At 36.2% G+C, this 15,474-nt stretch overlaps 1 protein-coding gene across 1 annotated transcript in view; it reads left to right on the forward strand.

Moving 5' to 3' along the window:
- The first annotated feature begins 2,667 nt into the window (after positions 1-2,667).
- Positions 2,668-15,474, forward strand: part of LOC137404245 (calponin homology domain-containing protein DDB_G0272472-like) — a 42,343-nt gene continuing 29,536 nt past the window's right edge. Inside the window, exon 1 of the mRNA XM_068090414.1 lies at positions 2,668-2,738. The gene's annotated coding sequence lies outside the window, so the exon portion shown is untranslated. The remainder of the gene's footprint in view (positions 2,739-15,474) is intronic.

A 15,474-nucleotide genomic window follows, 5' to 3' on the forward strand; every position in this document is an offset into this window, starting at 1 on the left:
GGTATAGACTGCCCAAGGAAAATAAATGCACTTTCTATTATACTGTCTTGTCAAGTGTGAGTTGTCTGTCACTAGGCCAACAATATAATCATGGAGCGGCAACTCCGAATCTCAATAATAATGTAATAAGCAACCAGGCATTGCTGGGAACTGGGAATAGTAATGGCTAAATGAATATGAGTTATTTTACTCATATCAGCTAAACATATTATGGAAATGTTTATTTTCCCATATCCATTTCCATAAACAAATATTTCCATAATTTTAGGGAAATGGATATGGAAATTTGATTTTAGAAATTTGGAAATAATATGGAAATGGAAATAATATGGAAATGAATTATGGAAATGTTATGGAAATACTATGGAAATGAAGTAGGGAAATTTTATGGAAATACTATGGAAATGAATTATGGAAATGTTATGGAAATGAAATTAATATGGAAATGAATTAGGGAAATTTTATGGAAATGGAAATAATATGGAAGTGAATTATGGAAATGTTATGGAAATGAAAATAATATGGAAATGAAATATGGAAATTTTATAGAAATAGAAATAAAATGGAAATGAATTATGTAAATGTTATGGAAATAATATGGAAATGAATTATGGAAATGGAAATAATATGGAAACGAATTATGGAAATGTTATGGAAATGGAAATAATATGGAAATTAATTATGGAAATGGAAATTGTGACATACACGTAATCCCTGATACCTACATGACTTGCAAAGGCACTGAATAGATAGTGTTAAGTAAGTGAGTTGATGAAATCAGTTATTCATAGATAAGATAGATAGCCATACTGGGGTTGTATTACATTAATGTGATGGGAAGCTAATCGACTGCCATCAACTATGAGCTGTACTGACCGAATAATAAAGAAGTCTTTGGACAGAAAATTTATTTTCATATAACATTTACCATTCTAACTTTTTAACTTCATGTCATGAGAAAATATTTTTAAGCAGTTCAAATGAATTAAGAGAAAAAAGAAAACAACTGTAAAGGTTTTCAAACTTTTTCAAACAACTACAACTTTTAAATTTCATATCATGAAAGAAGTGTTTTGTTGAAATAAATTAGGAAAAAAAATAAAACTGTAAATGTGTTTAAATGTAAAATAATTAACAAATAATGGCTAAATATAATCTGTTTAGCTATGATTACAAGGAAAAATTATTTAATAAATAAGGTAAAAAAAAAGTCTATTATATTTTCATATAATTATAATTTAGTATAATTAAGTATAATTTATTGTTATTTAACATATAACAACATTTGCCACTTTAACTTTCAAACTACATATTATGAGAAGTGTTTTGTGTAATTGAAATAAATGAAGAGAAGAGAGATAATAAAAACAACTGTAAATGCTTTCAAGCTTTTTCAAACAACTACAACTTTTAAATTTCATATCATGAAAGAAGTTTTTTGTTAAAATGAATTAGAAAGAAAAATGAAACCGCAAATGTGTTTAAATGTAAATGTGAAATAATTAGCAAGTAATGGCTAAATATAATCTGTTTAGCTATGATTACAATAAAAGATTATTTAATACATAAAGTAATAAAAAAGTCTATTTTATTTTTAAATAATTATAATTTAGTATAACTAAGTATAATTTATTTTTATCTAACATATAACAACATTTGCCACTCTAACTTTCAAACTTTTTGCTTGCTTACATCAAGCAAAGATGTCCACTAACTAATGGACATCTTTGCTTCAAGCTAGTCTATGTATTTGATTGATATGTATTGAAATCTAATATCACATGCAAGGGCTGTTTGTGAACTGTGGTGTCAATGAATCACTCTATCACCATACAATGTCAATACTTTCAGTTGATGGCAGTCGATTAGCTTTCCATCACACCAATGTAATACAACCCCAGTATGACTATCTATCTTATTTATGAGTAACCAATGATATACAGCCCCCCATGTGTGGGGACTGTATATCCTTGGTGTAACTGATTGCATTAACTCACTTACTTAACACTATCTATTCAGTGCCTTTGCAAGGCATGTAGGTATTGAATTGCTTTAAATAATAAGCATACATATATTAGAATAATAAACTATAATCATCATTTTTTTAATATGAGCAATAATTACTATCTTAACTGTAGAAACTCATGATCCTTCTCATGGCTGACATTATTGTTCTGTCAATCACTACGATTGACTAGCACAAAAAAGGGGCGCGGCCTAAACGCTCCTTGTTGGCACCGAAAACGCTCGTGTTGTTCAAGGCACAGTTATCACTCTAGGGAAAGATAACTCTATGGCAGTATGTACAAAAGGCCTTTCCCATTCAACGATTAGAATTTTTGCGAATGGTAAGTAGTGTATGTTGCAGCATCTCTAGCTAATTTTTTGGTAAAAACTTATAATTCAGTACGTACTTTAATCCTCGCCGTTTGCGTTAAGGAAACCGATAAAGCGTAAAAGATTCTCTCGAGTTCAAAAGATTATGCAGTCTCGAACATCCGAAATTCTGAATTTTTCTCACATTTTCGCAGGTTTTATTTTTTCTTCGTTGGCAAGAAGCGTCGTGAGTTAGATCGGAATTTTCCATTTTCTTTAGAACATCACGCGGTATCAAGTATTGTACTATGAGCAGACTCGCTATTGCGATTCTGCATTTGCATTTGAAGTATTTTTGACGAAGGTGTCCCTATTACTTGCGCTTACTCGTATATAATATTTTAAAATACGGACATTTAAAGGTTATTATCGAGTTTTATATATATATTAGTTTAGTTAGAATTATTGTCCAAGTAGCATTTATTTTAGTCCAGGATACAAGAGAAACAATACGTCCGTTTTAGTAAGCCAAAACGAAGAATTCCGGATGTGAGTAATGAACAAGTATGTCATCTATACAGGAAATACCTCACTGAACATGTGTATGTCATCACTGTGGTAACAAGTAAATATATAAGTTTGTAAACTAAAAACTGTTACATCTCCTTTTCCATGGAAATATTAAAGCAAACACAAAATCATCGGTAAGTACAGTGGTATGAAATATGATGTGAACAAGTAACAATGTTACTGGTTTGGACTTCTAAGTTGGTTAGAACATCAGATAGTCAGCGTATCGGGAGGGGAGTTTTCTATTCCGGGGAGGCAGAACACGTCTAGGGGTTTGGTCAGGGACACTGCTATTAGAGGCTGGCTCAGATAATGGTAACGAACGTGGAGATTCTGGCGGGTTGTTGGGAATGGGTACAGTGTCATTTGAGGCTGATAGAGAACTATCTTGGGCTGTTTTTCTTGCCTGGGTACAAAGATTTTCAGCCTGTTCTGGGAAATGGTCAGCCAGGGTATAACTCTGATTCTGCGGCGCAGGAAGCTGTGATACCCTTATGTCTTTACGGTTACGTCTTACGGTACAACTACCTGTCGATAAATGGTAACTGTGATCCCCTGCTATGTCAATTATCCGTCCTGGTTTCCACTCACCTGACGCAGCTCTGAAATACACGGACTGTTCTGGTTCGAGGGGAGATTTCTCGCTACCTGCCCGTCTATCGTGATAATACTTATCAGAACTCTTCATACTACCCAACTTGTTTCTAACATGCTCCAAATCATAACTGTTGACTTTGTATCTCTCAGTAGATACTGGCATTGAATCTCTCAACAGCCTACCTTGAAGCAGCTCAGCCGGAGATGGTAGGCCATCACATACTGGTGTATTACGTATCGTTACCAGACCACCTAACCAATCTGTACCTTCATCTGCACACTTAGCCATCATTGATTTCACTGTACCAATAGTCCTCTCGGATTGACCATTACCTGATGGATGCAGAGGTGAACTTGTTTGATGAGATATTTTCAACTCAGTACAGAATCTCTTGAACTCATCACTAGAAAACTGAGGACCGTTGTCCGATACAATAACATCTGCCTGACTGAAATCAGCGAATATCTCTCTCAAGCACTTGATAACGACACCACTACTTGTACTCTTAGGCAAATGTTTCACTACAGGCCACTTTGACAAATAGTCAACTAACAGAAGATAATCACTTCCATTCAGATGAAACAAATCTACACCGATCATCTCAAATGGCGTGTTGGGAATAAGAAAAGGCATTAATGGCTCCTTCTTTTGACAGCCTTCCGACTTGAGGCACGCATGACAAGACTGACATTTGTCCTCTATGCGACGCCTGAGACCAGGCCAGAACACAGACTGCATAGCTTTCTGTAGAGTCTTCGTGACCCCTTGATGAGCCATATGCAACTGGTTCAACACATCATTCCTCAACTGTGTAGGAATGACCAATCTCTCACCATAGAACAACAATCCATCCAGTTCACAGAGATGATTACGCAGATTCCAGAAAGCCAGACCACGAGCACCACACGACTTTTTGTGAGTGGGCCAACCATTCCTTACATACTCTAGCACTACCTGCAACTCCTCATCCTGAGAAGTAGCGTTTTGATACTTGTCCAAAACTCCATCACTACGAATTACAACAGATCTGAGAGGATCTACACCCAGGTCATCATAGCTGTTCGCGCCCTCTGGACATGATCGACTTAATGTGTCTGCCAGGACCATATATTGACCAGGCTTGTACAACAGCTCTATAGGATAGCTCAGCAGTTTTATCCGCATGGCAGCTAATCTTGGAGATAATTAATTGATATCCTTAGACATAAGACCAATCAGAGGGAGATGGTCAGTCTCAACAACCACTCGTTTCTGACCAAGGCAGTAATATTTGAATATCTCACAAGCGAAGACCACTGCAAGCAACTCCTCAATCTGACTATACCTTGATTGACATTCTGTCAGGGACTTAGCAGCAAACTCGATGGGTTTACCATCTTCTAGTACTACAGAGCCAATACTGTGCGATGATGCGTCAGTACTCAGGGTCACCTCGCCTCCTGAGTAATATGCCAGAGGAGGGGCATGTATAATCAGGCTCCTGAGCTTTTCAAATGCCTGAATGTGGGCCTCCTCCCAGATGAACTGCACATTCTTCTTACACAGATCTCGGAGAGGCTTAGCATGCTCACCCAGATTTGGAATGAACTTAGCAAGATAGTTAACAAAGCCAAGATACCTCTGAACACCTTGCTTATCAACCGGAGCAACCATATCCTTGATAGCCTCGCCTTTTGAATGACTAGGTTTTACACCCTCAGCTGTTAACTCATGACCAAGATATGACACAGAGTCCTTACAAATCACAGTCTTATCAGGATTCAAAGTCAACCCAATCTCTCGACACATCTGTAGAAATTGTCTCAGAAACTTGTCATGCAGCTCTTTCGATAGAGCGTAGATGACAACATCATCTACATAGACCTTCACGAATGGCATATCGGCAAAACTGTCAACCATTCTCTGGTGAAATATCTCTGTGGCGTTACAGATACCCATACCAAGTCTTACAAATCTGAACTTCCCAAATGGAGTGACAAAACTCAATAGCTTAGAGGACTGCTCATCAAGCGGAATCTGATAGAACGAAGATTTGACATCTGTAGTGGTGAAATATTTCGAGCCAGACATACTTGAAAATATCTCAGTGGTGGTCGGTATTGCACATTGAGCTCTTACCAGTTGTGTATTCAAGTACTGCGGATCTAACACTAGCCGTAACTCATCATTAGGTTTATTCACCAGTACCAGTGGTGATAGCCACTCTGTTGGTGATATATCCTTTACTATCACACCCTCACCTACTAGTTTATCTAGCTCTCGTTTTAGTTGTTGTTTGAGTCGGTGGGGTACAACACAAGGAGGTGCAGCCCTTGGTTTAGCATCATGTTTGAGTACTAAAGTAACTGGTTCACCCACCTTTCCTAGACCAGTGAAAACATCAGAGAACTCGCCACCTAGCACTTCATTCACTTGGTCAACAACTTTAACATTAGACAACAATCCTAGATCTTTGATAGCCGGCATGTCCAATAATGTTTGATTATCATCATCGGTGACATAAAATTTGACCAGTGCGGTTTTACCATCTTGTAGCTGCACATCTAGTTTTACTCTACCAACTACAGTGATCTCTTTGTTACCGTACCCAGTTAGCTTAGTATTGGTTCTAGTAACTTTCTTACCTCCTAGTTTAGTGAAGAGGAAAATGGCCATAGTACTAACTTGGGCACCAGTATCGACCTTTGTTCTCACTTCATGATCTAGAGTGTTTACTGTCAGTAGCCACTTGTTCTCATGAAGGACACCATTAGTTCTGACATCAGCCATATCCAGTGTGTGCACGTTGAACGTCATGTCATCATCTGAGCTAACGTCACCATCACCCGCTTGTAGAAATGACACTCTCTGAGTTGTAGCATTACTCTTCTTCAGACCAGTACACTTTTTTTTGAAATGCCCTCGTAAGTGACAACTGTTACATGTCTTATTATAAGCAGGGCATCTACCTTTGACATGATCATAGCCACAGAATGAACAATCTGTGATCATGTGATTAGCTGCTGCATTATTCTGGCTTTGCGGTGTATAGTTTCTAGGCTTATATGGATACGAGCCTACTGGTTGTACTGAACGAACACCATCTAGTTCAGCCTTTTGGTTCCTTGTGATTACTTTCTTAGTACGCATTTGCTGCTTTATCTGCTCAAGTGTTATGTCTGCACGTAACTGTAGCTCACGACTCAACTCCTTATCCTTTATACCTGCCAAAAGTCGAGTGCGTAACATATCCTGTCGGTGTCTATCATCCCAATTGCTACATTCCACAGCCAGTTCATGCACGTTCCTTATGAATTCCTCATTACTCTCATCAGGAAGTTGAACTCGGGAACCCAGCAGCACTGCGTAATGCAAGTGGTTATCACGAGGAGTGAAGTAAGTATCCAAAGCTTCCACAGTTCTATCAAACACCGTACCATCTGCGTCCTCAGCTGCGTCCTCAGCTGGATTAGCCACACGGGGAGGGCGCACAGTCAGCTGACCATATATACTCTCCGCCTCCTCGCCCATACAGTACAGCAGCATGTCTACCTGATGCTGAGCATTCCTTTCATTCAGTCCAGAAGCACTGTGATATCTCAAAAATCTCCTCTTCCATTCCGGCCAGCTCTGCGGTGCAGAAAAATCCATCTCTTTCGGAGCAGACACCTTGAAGTCACCCATAATGTTGTTGAATAAGACACCAAACCAGACTAACACCAAAAGTCAGTCACAATTCAGCACAAACACGCTGAAAAACAGCGGGCCTATTCAAACTCCAACAATCTCACTTCAAGTAGTATTCAGTCCAGCTATACATCCAACAAAGCAATGTTCGTCGCCTACGACGCCATATCGAGTTTTATATATATTAGTTTAGTTAGAATTATTGTCCAAGTAGCATTTATTTTAGTCCAGGATACAAGAGAAACAATACGTCCGTTTTAGTAAGCCAAAACGAAGAATGCCGGATGTGAGTAATGAACAAGTATGTCATCTATACAGGAAATACCTCACTGAGCATGTGTATGTCATCACCGTGGTAACAAGTAAATATATAAGTTTGTAAACTAAAAACTGTTGCAGTTATTACAAACACCATTCTAATTCACTGTAATATAGTTGAAGTATTTACTAATGAGTTTAAAAAATGGGGTGGCGTGCTGTTTCAGGCCCAGCTGCCTTTGTTGTAGTTGCATGCTTGACTAATACCGTATATGAATTTAATTAGTAGATAATGTGGAATTTCTTCAAACATTAATCTTTAATCAATATGACTATGCAAGTGAACTACGTATCTCCATCTCTTGTCCACTGTTTGGTCGGATATTAGGTATGTTTGACTATAAAACTTCATGAATCTCTCATTATCTCAGCAATGATATACTCCCCCCAGGATAGCCGACGGTTCTTATATGGGCGGGATTTAATGATGGAGCTCTGTTGGGATGAACCCGAACACGGCACCCGAACAAACAAATATGCTGAATAAAGCTCCTTGTAAATTTACAAATATTATGAACTATAGTGGTTATTTTTACTGATCTGTTAAATTCATTTTGTTGTCAAATAAATATAGTATCCCAATAATGTCACTGTTATGATCAGCCAGTTGCCATTCACAAGCATTCGTGATATTAATAGTCACGATCGTAAAATAGCCCAAATTCGTTTTATATTTAGATTTTGAGTATAAAAACTACACTGCACAGCTTTGCTTGCTGTCCCATCTTATTGACCAGGTAAAACAATGTGACAACGATGAAAGACTTTGTCATTTTATATTAGGGGTGGCAAAATATTAATCAAAACTAGGAAAAAAAGGCTGTTGTTTGGGTAATATAATATATTACCCAAATAACGGTTTTATATTTAGATTTTGAGTATGAAAACTACACTGCACAGCTTTGCCTGCTGTCCCATCTTATTGACCAGGTAAAACAATGTGACAACGATGAAAGACTTTGTCATTTTATATTAGGGGTGGCAAAGTATTAATCAAAAACTAGGAAAAAAGGCTGTTGTTTGGGTAATTTTGGGTAAATTATATTCAACTTTAAACATATATCTTCACCAATTTCAAAATTAGTAAAAGTAGGTAATTTGAAATGTTTTGTTTTGCATGGATCCATTATTTTAGTTAGGTATTACCCCTACATTGTAGAAATTCAAGGTTTGCTATTGTGAACCGCGGGGTCTACCGACTGAATGAGCTAATGAAACGATAACGGCGAGTCGTGTTTTCCAAAATCTACCAAGGCATCGCGACTGCCCCGCGATAATTGTGTTAGCTCCAAAACCCAGGCTAGCACAATCCTAACAGAGCTCCATCATTAAACCCCACCCATATGATAGCCATCGCCTATCCTTGGGGGGCTGTATATCATTGATCTCAGGCTCTTACGCAGGATTTTAACAGTACGATAAAAATTTCGCAGCAACAGTAGATTAGTCCATGGTATACTGAGCAACCAATTAAAATGCATCATTACATGAAAGAAGCGCCAAATGAGATTGACAAGCTTAGCACCATAAAGATTAATGCAATTGAAATGCTTTGAAACATGCAGTTGGAAATAGATGGAATCAAAAGGTGGAAACTGACCTAATTGTTGCGTCTTGTACCAATTACTAGAGATTACAAAACAGAGATTAGAGATGGTCACACTTCTACCCATCATAATTCCACTGAGCTTCTTCCAGCTGAGCCAGAGGAAGACACAAAAGCTGCATCATTTTAGTTGCAGATGTAATGACAGCCTAAACATTGCCAAATGAATCCAACTTGGAACACTGAGATGGTTTAAAACTCTTGCAAAATCAGTGATCCTCCAACGGTAAGAATGAGCAGAACAAGTAAAAATTTCAGTGGGCTCGTTACACTTTTAGGAGGTATCTGGCATCATGCAATTTTCCTATCTTCAGGAATGCACCTCGGTGGAACATAATAGGTTATCATTGACCAAAATGTAAAGACAAAGTTTAGCGTAGCTACCATATCCAAAGCAAGGAGGCAGCCTTGCTGAGTAATATGTGAAAGGATCGACCATGACATTCGCTATATAGGGGAAAAGACAGGACAGCCAGCAAACCCATATGATATTTAAGTAAGAAACTATTATATATAGGCTTAGGAATAAAGAAAGAATATTGTTTTCGTATATTTCCATCATGTAACTCATGTTAATTTTGTGTATGTATGTGTCATTTTATATAAAGTGTTATAGGACTTACCGTAAAGGATGAAAATATTCGTTGGTTATAAAATTTCGCGATTTCGCGAACAGGCAACTCTGCGAATTATAAAATTCCGTGAATAATTAGTTCTATTTTTAATCACAAAAGAGAATAACTACTGCATCAAATTAAAAACTAGCTGCTAGGCTAGTTTTTAATATAAATACTAGACGTAGTTCTGTTCCAAAACATTTTTAAAATCATTGCCTGGGCTTTGAGCTAACACCATTGCCAATGCATCACATTTCTTTACAAAATTATTTAAGGCTGTCACAAGATATGCAAAATGGCGTCATCGCAAAAAATAGCCGCTAGGCAAAAGTACTAAACAAAGCCGAGCTCCAAAACTTCTTTAAAATCATCGCCGGGCTTCGAGTTTTATTGCCATTGCATCGAACTTCTTTACAAAATTATTCAAGGTTTTTACAAGTTATTCGCCACGGCTTCATCATCGCAAAAAATCTCCTAGTCTTTTTACATTGAAATCAACCCCATCAATCTCTAATACCGAAGTTGAGGACGATCATGATTCTGATCTGGACATTATGGTATGTATTTGATTTGCAGTGCAGATACGTGTTTCCATAATTAACTGCATTAATTAATTCTTTTGTTTAAAAACTGATCGCTTTCATTAAATACTTCAGCTATTGTTTTTGTACTTCCTTAACACTTATTAATATTTTTTCTTTTTTGTGTTTACTGCAGATTGAGAATGAAACAACCTACTCCGATTACGAAAACTAGAGACAAGCAGTAATATTCATCAAGGCAGGAATATTGGCAGAGAAGCAACCAGTCAACCCCTTCATCGACAACAATTCTTTGATATCGCTGCAGCAAACTTGATTAAATTATATATTTTATTTCATGTATAGATATATTATAATTTATTACAAACTTGAGGGTACAAGTAAAATATTTCAAATACAAATAAAATTTTACAAACGATGAATGGAGTGAATATAAACAGTTTAGTTTATATGGCAGTTGTCTAGAGCAATAAAATTAAACAATACTCTTGATAAGTGAATACTAGCGTGTAATGGTGCTCTCTGACTAGTTATTTTGGTAATAGCAGCTCTATATCGCTGTCACTGTCTTGGGTAGATGTTAAAGGCGATTCTTTCGCTACTACATGGCTGGTAAGGAAGTTATCATCAGAACTCTCCTCGAGGCTTACTATTGCAAAGTTCTGCCGGTTGGCCAAACATTTGTGCTCGTAAAGGCGCTTTTGTTCTTTTTTTAAAACAGATATATTCTCCTCGTAAGTAGCTGCAGTCACTTCTACCTCAATTTCCAGGCTTCCCTGAATGATTCGTGATTTTCTAAGAATGACATATACCACCCTTGCATTATTGTGCTTGCGTGTATGATGAAAAATCTCTCTCACACTAAAACAAATAACGAAGCGGTAAGGATGGAAAAAATAAATATTGCGTTTTACCGAAGAACCAAAGTAAAATTCAACTAATTTAGTAAATGGTTTTGAAAAAAAAACTCATTACTTACCACAAATTGTTGGTTCATCAAAGGCCTCCAAATCTATGAATATTCGTAAAAACCTCTGAGCGCAGCAAAAAATTTATAGCTTAGCTGTCCCGCCTTAGAACGATCCACCCGTAGTTGTAAGCTAAATAGAAAACGAAACACGCAATGAGTGCATGCGTAGGGTTAACTCTATTGGTAGAGGTAATAGAGTTAACTCTTCATAGAGAGTAGCAGTTTTCAGCCGCGAATAAATTAATCTGCGAATATGCATAAAATGGTAATTTTCGCGAAATATAACTCCGCGAATAAATTCATCCTGTAGGGTATGTTATTTTTATGAGCCTAGAATAGCTACTTTTGTGTAAATATTGGTTTGGAAATAAGTAGCTTATGCTAGTGGCCTATGTTGGACCATTTTGTTTCAAATATCTAAAAACCAATCATAAGCTTATTTCAATGCTAAGATGACCTTTTACCACTTACAAATGCTGAGACATTGTCTAATGCACAGCAATCCCGACAGTCTGTCAATAACATTAGTTTAAGGTCCCACCAGGTCCCTTGCAGTAGGGTAACTCTTTGCGGCGTCGCAGCAAGGCACTGCCTTATAAAGTATCTGAAACCCTCGCACTTCTTTGGTTAACATCCAGCAAACAAATTCTGTCACTAGTTAAGGGCAAGTAATGGGTAGGTAATGCTAGAATTGATACTGATAGGAAGTGACATATTCCAATACATTTTGTTTTTTATTATTTTTTAGGTTTCTGTATTTACATGTTGTATAAAACACACGCTATGTGTGTTCATATTTTATTTATCGCTGCATTGTATATATCTTACATATTTGAATTGATCTTGTGACTAAGTTAGGACCTTCAGACTCCTAACACAGCTTGAGTAATATATGAAATTCAGACTCCTAACAGACTCCATCAGACTCCTAAGCTTGAGTAATATATGATAATTGACTCCGGTAGCAACAAAGAGACAAGGGAAAATGGCTACACCTTGTCAAATGAGTGTTAAATAATAAGTAGTCAGGTGTACACACACTTATGTACAAATACACTACACCCAAAGAAGTGTTAACTAGACATTACCAAATATCCTTTCTACCACCAAATGTATTATTGTCTAAACATTTGAACATACAACAGGCTACCCGATCCATCCATATAAGATAAAAGAACTCAACTATTCTCTGTTTTGATCATCTGATGTCCACAGAAGAGTGAGAACTAAATCAAAGAGTATTAACAACTAACTGCGTAAGAGTACACCTTTCAGTTGCTATTTTTACCTGTTGCCACTATTTTTATTTTTGTACTACAATTTTTCTAATTGTGTATGTGAGTGTTAGACTTGTCGAGTAGAAGAATATTTTCACTAAAACTGATATATTTATCATAGCATTTCCACTCAGTGTCAGGACTAAGCTTAGATAAGAAGTTCGCAACACAGCAGGGATCGCTAAACATATTATGGAAACGTTTACTTTTCCATATCCATTTCCATAAACATAAATATTTCCATAATTTTATGGAAATGGATATGGAAATTTTATTTTAGAAATATGGAAATGTTATGGAAATAGAAATAATATGGAAATAAATTATGGAAATGTTATGGAAATGGAAAAAAATATGGAAATAAATTATGGAAATGGAAATAATATGGAAATGAATTATGGAAATATTATGGAAATGGAAATAATATAGAATTGAATTATGGAAATTGTAACATACACGTAATCCAAGATATAAACAGAGGGGAGTTATATTGTATAGACTAGGCTACATGAGTAGACAATGGTAATACACAAACAGCTAACATCAGTGGTATTACAGAAACTATTAAAGGGGTCTGGAAGAAACTAACTCAAATTGTCTCTTGCTCGGCTACATGTATAGACAATGGTAACACACAAACCCAGCTAACATCCGTGGTATTACAGAAACTATTAAAGTGGTCTGGAAGAAATTAACTCAAATTGTCTCTGGACTTGGCTACATGTACGGACAATGGTAACACACAAACCCAGCTAACATCAGTGGTATTACAGAAACTATTAAGGGAGTCTGAAAGAAACTCTCAAAACATCTCAAATCGTCTCTGGCTTAGTTATAGGCAATGGTAGCATACAGTTTTGATGTTGCCTGGACCCTAAATAAAGTATATTAGCAAGCAAATATCATATTCATATTATGTATAAATTAATCACATATTCGGGAAGAGTTGACGATTGCACACACACACACACACACACACACACGCTCATTTGACACGCAAGCGCGCACACATACGTACACACCAGGGATCGCTAAACATATTATGGAAATGTTTACTTTTCCATTTCCATAAACATAAATATTTCCATAATTTTTATGGAAATGGATATGGAAATTTCATTTTAGAAATATGGAAATGAAAAAAATATGGAAATGAATTATGGAAATGTTATGGAAATGGAAAAAAATATAGAAATGAATTATGGAAATGTTATGGAAATGGAAATAATATGGAAAGGGATTATGGAAATATTATAGAAATGGAAATAATATGGAAATAAATTATGGAAATGTTATGGAAATGGAAATAATATGGAAATGAATTATGGAAATGTTATGGAAATGGAAAAAAACTATGGAAATGAATTATGGAAATGTTATGGAAATGGAAATAATATGGAAATAAATTATGGAAATGTTATGGAAATGGAAATAATATGGAAATAAATTATGGAAATGTTATGGAAATGGAAATCATATGGAAATGAATTATGGAAATGTTATGGAAATGGAAATAATATGGAAATAGATTATGGAAATGTTATGGAAATGGAAATAATATGAAAATGAATTATGGAAATGTTATGGAAATGGAAATTGTGACAAACACGTAATCCCTGCAACACAGCCATCCCCGACAAGCTCATACAGTCTAATGGAGTAATCAATGCTTTTCTTAGCCATTGAAAACAATGTGACAGGAATAAACCCGTTGCTAGTGTTTGTGTGGATGTGCAGTAATTGTGTAATGGAACTATTTTAGTCACACACATAAAAGCATACACGAGCAAAATCATACTATAACATTACATAGATGTAAATGTGCACTTTTGCGAGTTACATATACAGTAATACTTCAACTTACGGGTGCCCCGATGGACGAGAAACTTGAGATATAAGCCAGCTTTTAAGCAAGTTTTAGCATACACTAACATACGAGCCATGTTTGAGATACGAGCACGTGAGTCAGTTGCCAAGTATGTCGGAGGTCGTTTATGAGAACAGCATCACTCTGTATTTTCCAACTGCTCAGGTTATACTTTTGTACCGTGTTTTTTGTGCGTGATTTTCAGTGCAGAATTATGTGAATTAAAAGTACTGTGCGTAGAGCGGAAGTTTGCCAGTAAAATGAAAGATAATGCCAAGAAAAAGCGAATGATAACAATTGATATTAAACAAAAAATTATTGAAAAATATGCGAAATGTGTATGCGTAATTGAGCTAGCTCAGCAATGTGACAAAAATACATCCACGATTATCAAACAGAAGGATTATATTCAGGGCATTTAGTTTGCTAAAGGACTAGCCATAGTTTCTAAACGGCGCAGCGATCTTCACGATCGCTGATGGAGAGACTGCTCAGGCTTGGGATAAAAGACAAACAATTGGCCGGCGACAGTGTAACTGAAACGATGCTATGTGAAAAGGCCGGTGCTATCTATCAAGACTATAAAAAATAGACATTCAGACAAATTGGCTAGTGGTCGTGCATTAACCCTTTGTGACGACCCCTGTGTTGAAAAGACGATGAAGGCAAACGTCCTTAGATAGGTTTCTCTTAAAATGGCCGGCTGGTCGGAAGAGCGAAGCAAAGGAAAAATTAATTAACAAGGGAGAAACTTAGAACTATGAACGCCGAAGAAATTTTAATTACGTTAAGTTAAAAATGAAAGTTTGCTTTTAGGTTTGCTTCTAAGTTTGTCTTTTAAGACTTTAATAAAATCCAAATTTATCAAAATCAACTGTTGTAATGAAGAATAACTTATCTCTCCCACCCTGGCAAATGCTAGCGTTAGCTGCTATTGTATGTATTTAATTTTACATTTTAATTAATCACATTTCCTTGCGTTATTTTTTATTTGTTGCTTTTTGAAAGCATGTGGTAAGTTAGGACAATAACCAACATGTTGTTTCTGTTACAATATCTTGTTTTGAGTGTTTTATTTGAATTTTTTTAGAGTATGGAAACCAATAAATATATATTTAATTGTTCTA

Source organism: Watersipora subatra, chromosome 9 (genome assembly GCF_963576615.1).
Source record: "Watersipora subatra chromosome 9, tzWatSuba1.1, whole genome shotgun sequence".
Taxonomy (NCBI): Eukaryota; Metazoa; Bryozoa; class Gymnolaemata; order Cheilostomatida; family Watersiporidae; genus Watersipora; species Watersipora subatra.